At 35.5% G+C, this 12,490-nt stretch overlaps 1 protein-coding gene across 8 annotated transcripts in view; it reads right to left on the minus strand.

Moving 5' to 3' along the window:
- The window catches only part of DNM3 (dynamin 3), a 577,169-nt gene that overhangs the window by 83,292 nt on the left and 481,387 nt on the right, over positions 1-12,490 (minus strand). The window lies entirely within an intron of this gene.

The raw sequence follows: 12,490 nt of genomic DNA on the forward strand, positions 1-12,490 counted from the left end.
AGGTGAATCTGTGTATTTTTTCAGTTTCTTACTTGGGGGATTAATTGCGGTGACAGAACTATTTCGAAAAGCTGATCCTTTCTTAAGGCTCTATTTTGCTCTTTGATCTTTAGTTAAAATTTTATTTTTGACCTAATCCCTAGAAGTGTCACCAATTCTCTTTAAAGCCCTTGTGATATAAAATGAGAAAATTTATAAGACTAATGGCTAATTACATCAAAGAAGAAAATTAAAATGTGTCAATCAGAACTTTTCTTCAATTCATAGTCAATAATATTTTATGTTGGAGAATGTGTGTTGTCATTATGCAAAGCTGGTCTTTAATATCCTTTTGTTTCACAATTAGATATCCCTAAATAATATTAGCCTTTTCTATTTTAGGGATAACTCAGTTAGTTGGGATGCAACTGAATATATTTTCTAAACCCTTATTTAAATATTATTGTTTTCTTTTTACAACTTTGTTTACTAGATTCTTCATATTCCAATAATTTAAAAAATTCCTTTTTACTTCTGGATTAAGATAATATGCATCAAGTTGAGGCATGACAAACAAAATGAAAATGCTTTAGAAACAACTACAGTTTTAAGTTAAAATATGCTAGTTCTCTTTGCTTATAGTTTCTTTAAAAAATAGGGTCCTAAATAAGTGACTTATTTTGGGTTTTGTTCTGGGATATTTGTCTGCCTGCTCCATCTATTCAGATTGCTTAATTTTAATATGCAGGTGTATGGCTTCTGTGCAATTATAATCATTACTAACTGGGTCTAGGCATATGCTCACCTGGTCTTCTAGCTTCCTACAAGTGCCTTATACTCACTTGTTCAGTCTATTTAAATGTTACTGCTCCCCCTCCACCTTCCCACACACAGTTTTAGTGTAATAATTTTGTCTTAACTTATTAGATTTCAAGTTAATAATACATGAATGCAGTAACAAATAAATTAACAAATCAATGTCTAAAAAATTCACAAGAATCCTTAATTCTTCAAACCCATTTTTATGCCTGTTTATATGCTCATATAAATACAGAAACACTTGTACACACCACACATACACACACACTCCTGTTCTTTTTCAGTCTATTTTGCTGGTTTCTCCTCTTCTAATATATTTTTAAAGGATAGATATTTTGTCCTCAGCTCTCTGTTTTTGGTTTCTGCACTTTCTTCCTAGGTGCCAAGATTTTAAATACCTAACAACTTCTAAATCTCTGTCTGCAAACATCTTCCCTGAACTCTAGATTTACATATGTAACTGCCTAGAAGATGTCGCCATTTGGATAGTGAGAGAGTCATCCAAATATCTGGTTCTCCTTCAAGACACTTAGCAGGACTGTACTTCCTGTCCATTTGAATTTAGGTGTAACCATGTGGCTTGCCTTAGACAATGAAAGGAGTGTGGAAATAACTTGTTACTTACAGTGTGAAGCATTAATAGCCAGTGTGTGATTCTCTACTCATTCATTTTGGCTGCCATAGTGATAGGCAATAATCCTACTGGCCTGGGTCCTGCAGTGAGAACAACAAAGAGAAAAGCCCCAGCTGGCCGGGCATGGTGGCTCATGCCTATAATCCTAGCACTTTGGGAGGCCAAGGCGGGTGATTGCCTGAGCTCAGGAGTTCGAGACCAGCCTGGACAACACAGTGAAACCCCATCTGTACTAAAATACAAAACATTAGCCGGATGTGGCAGCATGCACCTGTAGTCCCAGCTACTCAGGATGCTGAGGCAGGAGAATTGCTTTACCTCAGAAGGCAGAGGTTGCAGTGAGCTGAAATCACGCTACTGCACTGCAGCCTCAGTGACAGAGTGAGACTCCATCTCCAGAAAAAAGTAAAAAATGAAGAGCCCCAGCCAACTTGATGATGAATGTTCAGATGAATATGCAGCTTGAGCAAGAAATAAATCTTGTAGTTTGAAGCTACTGAGATTTGAGGAGTTGTTTGTTACAGCATTATAACTTACTCTATCCTGACTAGAAACTCATGTGTACTAGGCATCTCAAACTTTAGCATGGTTAAAACTAAATGTTCCATTCCACCTTCTCGTTTCCTTACATTATTAAATGGCACTAAAATGTACCCATTGTCTAAGACCCAATAAGATTTTTTTTTGATTTTGCCCTTTCTCTCATTTTTTCATATCAAATCCATCAGTAATTCAAAAGATTGGCTCTACAAAATATACCCTGGATCCAACTGCTTCTCACTATTTCCACTGCTGTGACCCTAACCCAAGCCGTCATCATCTCTCCCCTGAACTGACACAGCAGCCTTCTGACTTTCCACCTAAACACCACTTCCCTGTTTCTTCTTTATTAATTTGTAAGAACTCATCAAACTTTGACAATAATAAAATAGTAACTTTTTTCTGTCATATGTATTCAAAATGTTCTCTTCAATTTTAATTTCTTTCTAAACTCTGTTTATTCTTTAGAGTCAGATTAAGTCACTGGCTTTTACTGCCATCAGCCTTAATCTGTTTGTGCTTAAATATACTACATAGGAACCAGACACTTTATACGTCTAAGCCTTTCTGCTCTTGTTTCACTGGAGGTGTCTGGTGGGGTGCCTAGCAAATGTATACTAAGTGCTGCTCATGGCTGAAACCAAAAGAAATTGTTTTTCCTAAAGGGAGCATTTCTTAGTGGGACTCTAATTCTGATCTTGGTATTTCAATTGTCATCCTGCTTTTTCAACATTAAGAGTATACATTTAATTATATAAATAAATGGGTTCAAGGCAAATGAGTTGCCTTTTAAATTTAAATTTTACATAATTATTCTGCTAGCCTAATATTATATGTTATCTTTAAACCTCAATGAGATTTTTAAAACAGCAGAAAAATCAAGAGCCAGAAATTAGGTCTGAAATGGCTCACTGATAATCCTTAGACAGTATACATTATTTGTACATTACACACAACACAGTCATAGTAGGCAACAGCGCTGACAGGTAGGAAACTGGAATTTAAGGAAGAACAATTGGTCCAGGAAGATGGGGAGGCTTCATCTCATGGAATTTAAGCATTTGAAACAAAGATACTATTGAAAGCAATAGGCAATGAATGAGGGAATATGAGCATTTGGAGACTCCTAATATAGTCCTTCAACAATAAGCAATTCAGTGAGGAAAATAACATATTTGCACAGGCAGAGTAAAGGGAAAAGAGGTAACAAAATCTGTATAATCACAACAAAAATAATCATAATAAACATGATTACATAATTATGTCAAGCTTGTAGAGTCTCAGATGCTTAGTTTCCACTTTAAAGTTAATTTCCACACGTATCTTTGACATTCATATAAAAGTTAATCTATTTTCTTGTAAAGTTTAATCTATTTCTTTTATGGTACATATTTCTCCTCCTAGATATTCTGTTTTCACCATTTTATACTTTTATTTCTTTCTCACCATCCTCTATTTAAGTATCTTCCTCTTTTTCATTTTTTTGTGTATTTCAAAACCTTTTTTTGAAAGTTACACAAAGGATGGTTATCACATAAAAATGAGAAAACAACACAGGACCACAAATTAATATTGCCCATGCTGTTAAAATTTTGGTGTAAATTCAGTACCAGAATTTCTTTCTTTATTTTTAAAATTTCAACTTTTATTTTAGATACATGGGGTACATGTGCAGGTTTGTTACATGGGTATTTTGTACCCTGGTAGTGAGCATAGTATACAATAGGTAGTTTCTGTGTGCAAACATATATGTATATATCTCATCCTATGTAAAATTTTTTAAGTAAAATGGAATTATGCTACCTATGGCATGCACAATGTTTTGTTAATCATGAAAATTTCTCTCTATATATATCTTTATATTTTTAAAGATAAAAATGCTTTGCTTCATAGCATTTTGTTGAATTAATATACCATACTCTATTCAACCAATTTTCTATGATGGATATTGATGCTGTTTTAAAACACTGGTAATTATGAACAATGTTTCAAAATCATCTTTGAACAAATTTCGTTGCACAATTATGGAATCATTTGATAAAAATAAACTTTTAAGAGTGGAATTGCTGAGCCATAAGGTTTGCGCCTAACCAAGGCATTTAATGCAGATTCTCAAGCTGGCCTCCAGGGAGGCTACATGCAGAGTCGGCAACATGTGTGGTACACAAGGAGGATGGCTTCCTCGTTACGACCTATCACAAGAACTTCTTTCTCCTATCTCCTAATCTGAAAGCCCAATCATGATGTCTGGCTGGCTGTTTTAATTTACACTTCTTGGTTCCTAGTGAAATTGAACCTTTTTGTCATATATTAATTAGTCCTTTTGCAGGGGCTGGGAGAGCTTCTAAATGCTCTATTGATTTGGCCCCCTTCCTTTTTCCCTAGTAGGTAGTGTTCTTTGTTTGTTTTGCTTTTTTGTTTTAGCTTTTTAAATAAACTGAATAGGGATAATTCTATTTTGGGAATATTTAATCCTTTGTCATATATACTTCAAGTATTTTACTAGTTTGTCTTTTGCCTTTTAACTCTACTGTCTCATACAAAAGCTTTAAATTTGTATGTAGTTTAAGCTTTCTTGTTTTTCTTTTGCTATTTTCTAATTCATCAATTTTTACTTAATAAATTTCTTTCTTTCATCAGGTTGCAGTTGCTCTCTTTCCAATCTTCTAATTTTATTGACTTCCATTAAACAAATAATTCATTTTCAAATTAATTTTTCTCTTTGTATAGTATTGGTTATATCCTGTATAGTGTTTTCACTATTATTATATTCCAAATAGTCTGTAAGTTAAATACTAATTTCCATTGGATCTATTTTGGAATGTATTTTTTCACTTGTAAATAGATAGGTTTTTACATTTAAAATTTTCTATACAGCTCTAGTTTTCTGTATTTTACCAGACATTCAATATTCATATATCCTTTAAATAGGCACATATATATCTTTTGAATCTCACTTAGTTTTTATACCATTCACATCCTTTTTTATCTTGGTTTTTGCTCAGTTGATCTGCCAAAGATAGATAGAAGGCTTTAAAACCCTCCCTACTGCAATGATTCTAATGACTTTACCATACAGTACCATAACCACATTAACATTAAAAACAAAAAACCAAATTCTTACTTTTTAATAGAAATACTCTGTAAGGGTTTAAATTTCAAAACAATGCTTATCACAAGGTAACTTTTAAAATCAGCCAGGCATGATGAGTCACACCTGTAATCCCAGCACTTTGGGAGGCTGAGGCAGGAGGATTGCTTGAGCCCAGGAGTCCAAGACCAGCCTGGGAAACATAGCGAGACCCTGTCTCTAAAAGTAAATAAATAAATAAATGAATAAAATCATACTTTATGATAAAATGTTTTCTTTTTGTTTAACTTTTATTTTAGGTTCAGGGGGTAGATATGCAGGTTTGTTACATAGGTTAATTGCATGTCACAGGGTTTGGTGTGCAGATTATTTCATCACCCAGGTAATAACCATAGTACCTGATAGGAAATTTTTTGATCCTCTCCCTCCTCTCACACTCCACTCTCAAGTAGGCCCCGGCATCTGTTGCTCCCTTCTTTGTGTCCATGTGATCTTAATGTTCAGCTCCCACTTACAAGTAAGAACCTGTGGTATTTGGTATTTGGTATTTGGTTTTCTGTTACTGCATTAATTCACTTAGAATAATGGCCTCCAGCTCCATCCATGTTGCTGTGAAGGACATGATCTTATTCTTTTTTATGGCTGCATAGTATTCCATGGTGTATATGTGCCACATTTTCATTATCCAGATATCATGCTTTCAAAACAGGTATGAATGACTCTTGTTTTGGAGCAGTGTTAAACCAGTTCCATTAAAAATATCATGAAGCATGCAGAAAGGAGATGTCTACAATATTGGGATGTGTACACTACAATATGTGAGAGCAAATATCTTGAAATAGCTATGAAGTCCTAAACATTATTTCCTATTAACTAGAGAGGTCACTTCATTTTCGACCCAAAAGAGAAAATAAAAATATATAAACAAGCCCTAATGACCCTTAAGAGATCCCTGTATTATAATCTACTATAAGCTTTCTAAGCAGCAGCAGATCAATTCTTGCTTCTCTATAGAGTCTATTTAGCATGATCAATAAATTTGGGAACATAATATAGATTCCAATTTGCTTCTAGAAGTTTTCTACCCTCGATTAAACTGTCCCTTCTCCCAACAGTTTACTATTAAAGTGAGGGGATTCAAAAATAAGGCTTTAACAATGCTCTTTTAAGGCTGATTTGCCAAAAACAGAAGCAAAGGTTTACTGGTGATGCAATGATTGACAGACAATTTTTTTTTATATTCACATGGAACTAAAATAACAGTTTGAGGCTAGGGAATGTTCATCCTTTCTTTTAACTCTAATGATGTCCTTATTGGGTTATGCATAAATTTAGTCAACCAGGGTTGGGGGGGGGCGGTGTTCGTTAGACCCCAGGGCATGTATTGGCTAAAGTTTTCTAAGAAAATCAGGGAAAGCACACACATTATTGAAATAAAATAATTGAGCTGACCATATCTAAATTGCTTAGAGTGTTCTGACTTTTGGTCATGCATTTAATATAATACAAAGAAAATGTACATTATGACACTGTACTCTCTGCTCCTTTCATTCACCATGATTATAACACGCATCATCAGAAAGACATTTTCACATTGTGAGGACGAGTTTTCAGTGGCTATATTCTCTCACATACGACCAAGGACAATAATTTAGGAGTTGAGGGCTTGGTGTAAAGAGGCATAACTAATTAATATGGATTTAATATCTTTGCTCTTCAATATATATACTTTGGTGCCATTTGACTTGGTAAATTTCATCTTTGCACATGAGTGCTAGAATCCAACAGATCACCAAAATAATCACTCCCAGTGATAACCACTTTTCCCACGAATGAAGGCTGACCTTGTCCACTGGCCTTGCTGAACGTGTTAGGAAATCACTAGACAAAGTGTTTCTTAAATGTTGTAAAAACAGTTATTCATCTGATTTTCCTTTCATTCTTCTTTTCTTAAATATCAAGGCCCTGCAATATGTATAAAATTTTTGCTTTTAACCTAACTAGAATTTAATTAGCAATTTTAAAATTCTGTTTTAGCATGTTTCTGTTCTATTTCTCCTTTAAAATGATCCTTCTCTCTAAGCAATACAGTCAGCCTTAAATTCTGTGGGGGAAAATATAAGAGTCCTTTAGTTTAACAATACTAAGGTTAAGTGATTATAAATTTCTTTTTTAAAAGCAACAAAAGATTCATAAGGCACGAGGTTACATGTGGCTTTTCCTTGTAACCTAAAACTTTTTGAAGCATTGATTTCTGAATCTAGGATTCATTTTAGTTTTCATTTGTGTATCTATACCAACATCGTTAAAAACTTTTAGGGCTTTTGGTATATTTATATTCCTTACATGTTAAGATTTTCTCTACCTTTAACTTGCCTAATTTAATATCAAAAATATTTAACTGAAACGCCAAGTATTTAATAAAAAATTAAATTAAAAGTCTGTGAAATTTCTAAAATTGTCCACCAAGAGAAGCCATCACATTCAAAAAGGAAATCAAATGGCTTCTGTCTAAGACACAACATGAAGACTAATTTTTTACCTAAGGCCTCCATTCTGAAAATAACATTCTGATTTACATTTGTACTCAAGAAACAAGTTTAAAAAACAAATAACCTCCCTGTTTCTGTATATATTTGTTCACATTCCCAGAACTGACTCAGGGTGTCCTGAATTCTGGTCTTTCTAATGAAGACATTGACTTGGAATCTGTGGTCCAGGGAAACCCATCTTAGGAGGAGATAGACTCTACCCTGAGCAATTTAGGAAATCACTATGCCAACACGAAAACATTTTCAAAGGGAAAAATAAGGAACAGGCCTGGAAGGAAAATTTTTCCTGAGCAACTGTGATCTCCTCACAAAAGAAAAATTTGCTTTTCAAGGAGAAATAACAACATACATATGATTGTGCAGGAAGAATGTGAACCTTGATGTTTTGTTCCATCATGCATTCATAATGTGAATCTAAATGCACATCTATTGTAGAAGTTAGTTTTCTTGGAGTTTAGAGGATTAGCTCCCAAACTTTAAATATAGTCTAAAGATGGATGAAGCAGATCAATTTGGCTGTCATTGAGAAAACAAATAGCAGGATTGTTTCATATACCACAGGTTATATGTATGTGTGCACATGTGTGTGCACTACACTTAATGTATGTGGAAAGATGAATCTGTCCTGCTCATCTAAGGAAACATTAATTTGAGCAGACTTCATTTTCTTTAGAGTCTGGTTAATAGCATATATAATAAAATGCCATGCACTAGATAAACAATAAGCCTTTGCAAGTCTAAAATGAGTCACACTTTACAGCTGGCTCACGTATATGGCAGGCAACAATTCAGGTATGTTGCCTTGGGGACAACTCAGAACAAGCATTCCAGCATGGGAGGAAAAAAGGAATCTCATATTCTCCTTTTGAAGAATCCAGATCTATACTCCGGAGACAGCACAGCTTGTATTCCAGTATTTTCCATTTATACTGAAATTCTAAGCTACAGGAAAATAACATGCAGATGTGCTGTTTGTGATTTGAGGAGGAGGTTTTTTTTTTTTTTATGTCAGAGTCTATGGTCAGTATAATGATCATATTTAAAAAGCATAAGCATTATATTTTCCACAAACTATCACTTATTCATAACAAACAATTAAAAATAAGGAATGGGGCAATAAATACCAGCACCTCCAAAGTGCTCACTCCTTAATTCGAAATCAAAACAGTAAGTACTTGCAACTTTGTTACTCTTCAACTAACACTCGCCCTCTAAGCAGCACCCAAAGCTGTCCTCACAGCACATGCACAAGTGTTCAGATACAGATGGTGACCGAGGGCAGCTGGAGACCCTGAAGAGCCTTCTGCATCATCCTAGGGAAACCCTTAGTGAGACGTAATTTTAAATTTTTGAATTTTCTCATTGTACTTAGTGACTTGAAAATCAGTAAACTGTATTAAACTGAATATCTTTTGGATCCAGAAGAACTTAATCAAATAGGACACAACAAATGGATGGCTTCGGGTAAGGAGAAGCGGGTTTCTTTTTGGTGTGTGTGTGGGGAGTGAATTTTACAAATGTTCTTAACTCATTGGTGAATCCACTAGTGAAAGAGACAAATCCTAAATGCTTCTTGAGTGGTCTGAGAGTTAGCACCTCCCCGAGAATGTCAGTAGCTGGCTCCCTGGTCTTCAGCATGCACAGGCTCCCTGTTAGCACACTCACAATTAGTCCAGGGTACTTTTTAAAGTTTTGTTTTGTTTTGCTTGCAAATAAGAAATGCAGTACAAGAAATTTCATACAGAGACTCAGTGCAATGCAAGTGACCAGGATTCGACATACGTAGTATTCAATAATTGAAGTATATTTTATGGTATAAGAACTAAAAATATTGGTTTTTATATTTTTTCCAAATGTCTTTTCAAAGAGTGGTAGAATTAGTTATAAATATTAGCTATTACTTTGTGGAAGAAATCTTTAATCAATTTCAAAAGTTACCTGCTGTTTTCAAAAATCATACTGTAAGTCGGCTGAGTTCACCTCTTTACTCCTTCACAAATGCCTGTCTTGTGCTTTTCTGGTAATACTTTATTAAATATTATTACTTGGGTTATAAGCAGTTATATCAAGATATAAATTTATAAAGTGACACATTTTCAATACCAACCATGTATGTCAACTGATTCCATAATAGCACATTCCATCAAATTAAACTGCAAAAGATTTCCCACATTTGTTTTACATTCTATATGTATGGCTTATGAACAGAAATTTTGATGATTTCCAGCTGGTTTGAATATGCCGGCCAACTCTTATATAACAGATTCTTTTCAATTCTTATTGTATTCAATGAGGCCCATTTTAAGTGGGCCACCTGGTAGGATGAAGCACTAATATATCTCCATAGAAAAAATAAGAAAACAAATCTCCCAACTAAACATAAGACTATCTTCTCAAACTACATTACTATTATATTTCTAATATAAGTGAGAAATAGTTCTAATCTTTTGGAAAAGTTGAATTAAAATTTAAACAAACTAGCAATGCTATGAACTATTAAATTGCTCATTGATCTATTATAACAACAACATTAAAATAATTTCCACCATTCCTGTGTGTTGCCTGGTTTCACAAAGCTATCATACACATTTCGGCCACCCCCTGCATTCCCCACACCCTTCTGCTTCCATCCAGCTGGAAGACATCAAGGGCACAGAAGCCAAGTGAAATGTTGACCCCACCCTCCTCCATCCATTTTAAGGCACCTTCAAAGCCAGAACACTGATCTAGTTCAGTTTCATCAACAAAGCCAGCCATACTGCTATTTAAGACTCTAGTTTGGGGTTTTTATAACTGCACATTAACATAAGAGGTTTGATTTTTAGTCAAAAACTTCAGCTGCACTGAATTTCAGCCAATTGCTGTACCCTTTCTGCAGAAGAGTCCTCATTATTAAATCTTCAAAATCTTTTCTTTTAATGTGGGAGCTCTTTCCTTATAATGTCAACCTCTCTGAACTAGCCATTAAACCCTGAAGGATAGAATGCTTCCCTTCCCAAAAGTCAAAACAGAACAGCCATTATGGTAGTGCAAATGCACATTTTCCCCCAAATTTGCACACCCCATATAATTCGTGCACTGTAACAGATGACAGTCATTCCAGCATGCACAGGAACACTCTTGTCAAGACATGCAGGAGCGGAGCAGGGGCTGGGGGGACAGAAGAGCTGCAAGAGGACAAATAACTTACTTTGTTGTTCCCCTATGCATGTAGCCGCAAGGAAAAGAAAGAGAAATATGTTAAACAGTAATTTATTTTAAAATTATGAGGGTTTTTTTCTTCTACTTTTTCTGGATATTAAAAAAAATAAAATGATGAGGTTTTTCTTGCTAGAGCGAAATCAAAACAAATGATTTAACTATTCACTGACATCTCATACATACACATACAGCATCCAGAGCTCATGGACAAGTCAGAGAATCCACATAGGTTACATGAAATCATACATTTATAACAGCAGAAACTTATGACAGTTCCCCCCTTTCTTTCTATTTGGAATACTTGGGGTATGGGAATGTGGCCAGAAAGAATTGGTTTGAATCAGTAATAAGTGAACTGTTAGCATGAAAGGCAGAGCATTTTGTGTGCCGGCTTGCCCTTTCCTGACAGCTCCTCCTCCAACATGCCAAGCAGTGGAAAATTTCATCAGCCAGTGCATTTTTAAACAAACACTGCATCCTTGGTTTCAAAGAAGGTGGAAAAAAAAAAAAAAGAAGGAAAAGAGAGCAGAGGAAAGGAGTGGGTGGTTCTGGGGAGACAGGGTAAGCAGACCAAGTTACGACCTCCATCTGGACCATTGCTTTATTTTGTAAATTATGAGTTTTGCCTTAGGTTGGCATGGGAAGCAAGGACTGTATAGTGGGGATGCTGCCAAAACAAACACAAGTCCACACTCAAGAAATGGGTCTGGAAAGGTTAGTCACAAAAATGTAGTCATTTCTAAAAGCGACACTCTGGGTAAAGACACAGAACCACCAGCAGCAGGCGGCAGGGCAAATGGCTCTCCTGTTTCAACCCTGAGCTGCAAGAGTATGATTTATATCAAACAATTTAACTCACATATGGCCTAAAAAAATAAGACGGTGATTCATTACTCCCGGGGCAGCCCGAGTCCTCACAAGGTCAGATCCTGTGGGGGAGACGTGATGGGATATGGGCCGGGAACAGATCTGAACTCTTCTCACAAGGGGCCCAGAAGGAATTTCTCACTGAGACATAGGGTGGAAGAGAGCTGTGAGTAAAGTGTGTGCATCTGTGGAGACCTAGAACAGGGCGGAGTCACAGGTCTGGCTGCAGATCTGGCATTTAGTTTTAAGTTGAGGATGTGGAGGGGGAAATAATATATACAGATATTTTCTGGAGAGCGGAAAGGTAATGATCCCAGGAGAGTGTGTTTTCTGGAAAACAATGCCAATTCGTGACTCTAGGGAAATGCCTAATCCAGGGACCATCATATTTAATAAAGAAAACATAAATTTAAAGACACTGATAAAATAATGAAGAGAAGTTTCTTGGCATTATGGGTTGCCATGATATAACCGTTAACACACTGGCTTATCTGAGACATAAATAATGGCATAAGAATAAATGAAGGGAAAAAAAGAGTCCTTTTTAAAAATGATGCCAACTGTTCAATAAGGCAATAAAGATCCCCACTGGAAATTTTACCGGGAATAAAAGTCTTATTTTAGAGAATAATGGGACCCTGGTTCTCCAAATTAGTGCAATATTGCTGAAAATACCTCAGACAGATGGAGTTTATTGCATTCCACAGCAGTGCAGCTTTTGATCTACCAAATAAATTTCAGGAGTTCAACCAAGTATTTTTGCACATTAGGGAATGACTGGCTTCCCCACTCGATGGCAGATGGTTC

This window comes from Pongo abelii, chromosome 1 (assembly GCF_028885655.2).
Source record: "Pongo abelii isolate AG06213 chromosome 1, NHGRI_mPonAbe1-v2.0_pri, whole genome shotgun sequence".
Taxonomy (NCBI): Eukaryota; Metazoa; Chordata; class Mammalia; order Primates; family Hominidae; genus Pongo; species Pongo abelii.